Source organism: Mandrillus leucophaeus, unplaced genomic scaffold (assembly GCF_000951045.1).
Source record: "Mandrillus leucophaeus isolate KB7577 unplaced genomic scaffold, Mleu.le_1.0 Scaffold117, whole genome shotgun sequence".
In the NCBI taxonomy this organism is placed as follows: domain Eukaryota; kingdom Metazoa; phylum Chordata; class Mammalia; order Primates; family Cercopithecidae; genus Mandrillus; species Mandrillus leucophaeus.
The window spans coordinates 4,311,032-4,316,213 of record NW_012099987.1 but is presented as its reverse complement, the minus strand read 5'-3'; positions in this window follow the sequence as shown (position 1 = coordinate 4,316,213).

Sequence of the window (5,182 nt, the reverse complement as noted above, 5' to 3'; positions counted from 1 at the left end):
TGTGAATGGTGGGAGCAAGTGAGCTAACATTTATTGAGTACTAGCTATATGATGTTACAGAACATCCTTTAAAATTCACAACAACTTTGAGAGATGGATGCTATGACACTCATTTTGCTGAAGAGGGAACTGAGGCTTAGAGCAAAAAAGTTTCATACCAATTTGGATGAAAATTGAAGTGCTAGATGTCTGATTTAAAAAGTAAGATCATCATAATTATCCACTGGATAAGTGGGAAGTGGATGGAAGTTTAAGACTAGCAGACACAGCAATATGAATGTAGTTAATGTCATTGAACTGTGCTCTTAAAATGCTTAAAATGGTAAATTTATGTATATTTTACCACATATAAAAAAGAATGGCAGAATTTTGAAAATATCAAAGCTGAGTGATGCATATTTAGGATTCATTATTATTATTATTATTATTTTTGAGACAGAGTCTCTCTCTGTTGCCCAGGCTGGAGTGCAGTGGCATGGTCTCGGCTCACTGCAACCTCCACCTCCCGGGTTCAAGTGATTCTCCTGCCTTGGCCTCGTGAATAGCTGGGATTACAGGTGCCTGCCACCACGCACAGCTAATCTTTTGTATCATTAGTAGAGACGGGGTTTTACCATGTTGGCCAGGCTGGTCTCGAACTCCTGACCTCATGATCCGCCTGCCTTGGCCTTCCAAAGTGCTGGGATTACAGGCATGAGCCACCACACCCAGCTGGAATTCATTATATTCTAATCACATTGTAAATGTTTGAGATTTTTCATAATTAAAAGTTTAAAAAATCTTTAAGGGCAAATTTAAACATATGCAACATCTTTTCTGAATCATGAGAATTAGAGACATAAAATATGTTACATAAAACATTCGCATAACAGTCTAGTTACTTGAAAAATATTATATCCATTTAACTAAGTAGTGACTATGAGATCATCACCACTATCATATATTCTAATAGTTTTACTATCTGTTGTTTTTCACAAAGCACTTTCACAGTGAATATATGTAACATGTGTATGAAGTAGGTCTTAATCATTCCCATTTTTCAGAGAGCTGAAGTGACTTGCCCATGGTCTCATAGAAAGTAAGAGGCAGAGCTGGGATTCAAATACAAGTTTGCTGACTCTAAGTCCAATGCTGTGTTCCATGAGCTCCCTGGGTAGTGGTATTTTGATAGTGACATATTTATGATGTCTCTATTAGCATTCTGGGGCTCTAAGCCCAAACTGTTTGCTCATCAGTAGTGTCACTGTTGGGTGACTTTGGGCAAGTCAGTTAACTTTAATGCACTTCATTTTCCTCATTTGAAAACTGAGGGAACTGGACCTGTTGAGAGTCTCAGTTTTTCATTTCTAAAATTCTGCATATTAGATTTGAAAGTAACTTAAGTGCTAATAGAGTTCTGGTGATCAAAAGGGAAACAATTGTCCTGTTGTATGCGCCAGGTCATATACAGACTTTAGCTTTTATTTTTGCATACTGTATCTTAAGGGAGACTGATAAAGAAAACTATACCTGAGAACAATAGTCCATGCACTGAAAGCCTTTATGATTCAGTCGACTATTTAAATTCATGTTACAGAGCTTCTTGCTCATTCCCTATCTCCTTTAATTTCTTATATTCTCTGTATAGATTTTGGATTTTCTGATCTTTTCCTTCTCCATTATCCCCAGTGATAAAATTTACAACCACACTTTTCCCTTGTTTGTTTACTTTTAGCTAGTATTAATGGCAAAATAAATTACACTATACTTGGAAGAAAAAAATTTTGGAAACCTTGCATTTGCCACTGGGTGTCTAAATTAATTACAATTCATAAGTGATCAACAATTTCTTTTCACACTGTCTGTGATGTAAAAGTAACTTATTTATTTACCTAAATATCTAGTCTATTTTATTTAACTATATAAATGTATATTTAAAGTCAGTTATTTTTATTTGTTGAAAGTTTGTAAACATATCTTATTTCTTATCATTAACAATGCACATTCTATTTTCCATCTCTTTCTTTTTTTAATTTTTAATTTTTTTATTTTTGTGGGTACATGGTAGGTGTATGTGTATATATTTATGGGATTCACAAGATATGCCCTGTGTACCCCATAAATACATACACTTGCTTTGCAACAGGCATGCAACACATACTAATCACATTATGGAAAATGGAGTATCTATCCCCTCAGGTTTTTATCCTTTGTGTTACAAACAGTCCAATTATACTCTTTTAGCTGTTTTAAATGTACCAGATCTTATTCATTCTTTCTAACTTTTTTGAACCCATTAACCCATTTATGCCAAAGGTTACAATTTTTTGTGTGTGAAAAATCAGACTGTGGCGATAACCTTGAGCAGTAGGATATAAATAACTCCCACAGCTTAGCATTCCAATAATAGAACACTAGGCATAAATGGGTTAATCATCCCCACCTCCTCCCCACCCAGTTCTCCACTACTTTTCCTGGCCTCTGGCAACCATCCTTCTACTCTCTCATCTCCATGAGTTCAATTGTTTTGATTTTTAGATCCTTCAGGTAAGTGAGAACATGCGATGTTTGTCTTCCCTTGCCTGGCTTATTTCATGTAGCGTAATGACTGCCAGATCCATCCATGTTGTTGCAAATGATGGGATCTGATTCTTTTTTATGGCTGAATAGTACTCTATTGTGTATAAGTATCACATTTTATTTATTTATTTATATGTTATGGACACTTGGGTTGCTTGCAAATCTTGGCTTTTGTGAACAGTGCTGCAACAAAGATAGGAATGCAGGTATCTCTTTGATACACTAATTTCCTTTCTTTGAGGTATATATGCAGCAATGGGGTTGCTGAATCCTATAGTAGCTCTGTTTTTAGTTTTCTGAGGAACCGCCAAACTTTTTTCCATAGTAGTTGTACTAATTTACATTTCCACCAACAGCATAGAAGCATTCCCTTACTGTCCACATCCTCTCCAGCATTTGTTATTGCCTGTCTTTGGATGAACGGCATTTTAACTGGGGTGAGATGGTATCTCATTGTAGTTTTCATTTGCATTTCTTTGATGATCAGTGATGTTGAGCACCTTTTCATGTGCTTGTATGCCATTTGTATGTATTATTTTCAGAAATGCCTATTTAAATCTTTTGCTCATTTTAAAATTGAATTTTTAGATGTTTTCCTGTAGAGTTGTTTGAGCTCCTTATATAGTTTGGTTATTAATCCCTTGTCAGATGGGGAGTTTGCAAACATTTTCTCTTATTCTGTGGGTTATCTCTTCATTTTGTTGATTGACTCCTTTGCTGTGCAAAAGTGTTTTAACTTGGTGTGATCCCATTTGTCCATTTTTGCTTTGGTTGCCTGTGCTTGTGGGGTATTGCTTAAGAAATTTTTGCCCAGTCCATTGTCCTGGAGAGTTTTCCCAATGTTTTATCTTGGTAGTTTTATAGTTTGAGGTCTAATGTTTAAGGCTTTAATCCATTCTGATTTGATTTTTGTGTATGGTGAGAGATAGAAATCTAGTTTTATTTCTCTGTATATGCATATCCAATTTTTCTAGCACTATTTATTGAAGTGACAGTCTTTTCTCCAACATAAGTTCTTGGAAACTTTGTCAAAGATAAGTTTACTATAGACGTGTGGATTTGTTTCTGGTGTTCTTGATTTTGTTCTGTTGGTCTATGTTTTTCAGCCAGTACCATGCTATATTGGCTACTATAAGCTCTGTAGTATAATTTGAAGTCAGGTAATGTGATTATTTCAGTTTTGTTCTTTTTGCCCAGGATAGCTTTGGCTATTCTGGATCTTCTGTGTTCCATATAAATTTTAGGATTGTTTTTTCTATTTCTAGGAAGAATGTCATTGGTATTTTGATAGGGATTGCATTGAATCTGTAGATTGCTCTGTGTAGTATGAACACTTTAATAGTATTGATGCTTCCAATCCATGAACATGGAATATCTTTTCATTTTTTTTGTCCTTTGCAATTATTTTCATCAGTGTTTCATAGTTTTTATTGTAGAGATATTTCACTTATTTGAAATTCCTAGGTATTCAATTTTATTTGAGGCTCATATACATGGGATTACTTGTTTGATTTCTTTTTCATATTGTTCACTGTTGACATATAGAAATACTACTGATTTTTTCATGTTGATTTTGTACCGTGCAACTTACTGAGTTTATTTAAATAGTTTTTTGATGGGGTCTTCAGGTTTTTCCAAACATAAGATCATATAATTTGCAAACAAGGAAACTTGACTTCTTCCTTTCCAATTTGGATGCCCTTTATTTCTTTTTCTTGTCTGATTTCTCTAGCTAGGACTTCCAGGACTATGTTAAATAACAGTAGTAAAAGTGGACATTTTTGTTGTGTTTCAGATATTAGAGGAAAGACTTTCAGTTTGTCCCTGTACAGTATGATACTAGCTGTGGGTCTGTTGTATATATCTTTCATGTGTTGAGTTATGTTCCTTCAGTACCTAGTTATTTGAGGGTTTTATCATGAAGGGATGTTAAATGTTATCAAATGCTTTTTCAGCATTAATTGAAATGATCATATGGTTTTTGTCCTTCATTTTGTTGATATGACGTGTCACATTGATTGATTTGCATATGTTGAATTATCCTTGCATACCTGGGATAAATCTCACTTGGTTCTAATGAATGGTCTTTTAGTGTATTGTTGCATATAGGTTGCTAGTATTTTGTTGAGGATTTTTGCATGAATAGTCATCAGAGATATTGGCCTGTAGTTTTCTGTTTCTGATGTGTCTTTATCTGGTTTAGCACTCAAGGTATCACTAGTCTCACAGAAGGAGTTTGGAAGTATTCCGTCCTCCTCTATTTTTCAGAATAGTTTGAGTAGGATTGGTATTAGGTGTTCTTTAAATGTATGGTAGAATTCAGCTGTGAAGCTATCATATCAGGTCCTACGCTTTCCTTTACTGGGAGACTTTTTATAATGACTTCTGTTTCATTACTTGTTATTTGTCTGTTCAGATTTTGGATTTCTTCATGGTTCAATCTTGGTAGGTTGTATGTGTCTAGGAATGTATCTATTTCTGCTAGATTTTCTAATTTATTGGCATATAGTTCCTCATGATAGCCACTAATTATCCTTTGAATTTTTGCAATATCAGTTGTAATGTCTCCTTTTTTATGCCTGATTTTATTATATATGTTATAATATGTATTTATATATTCTAT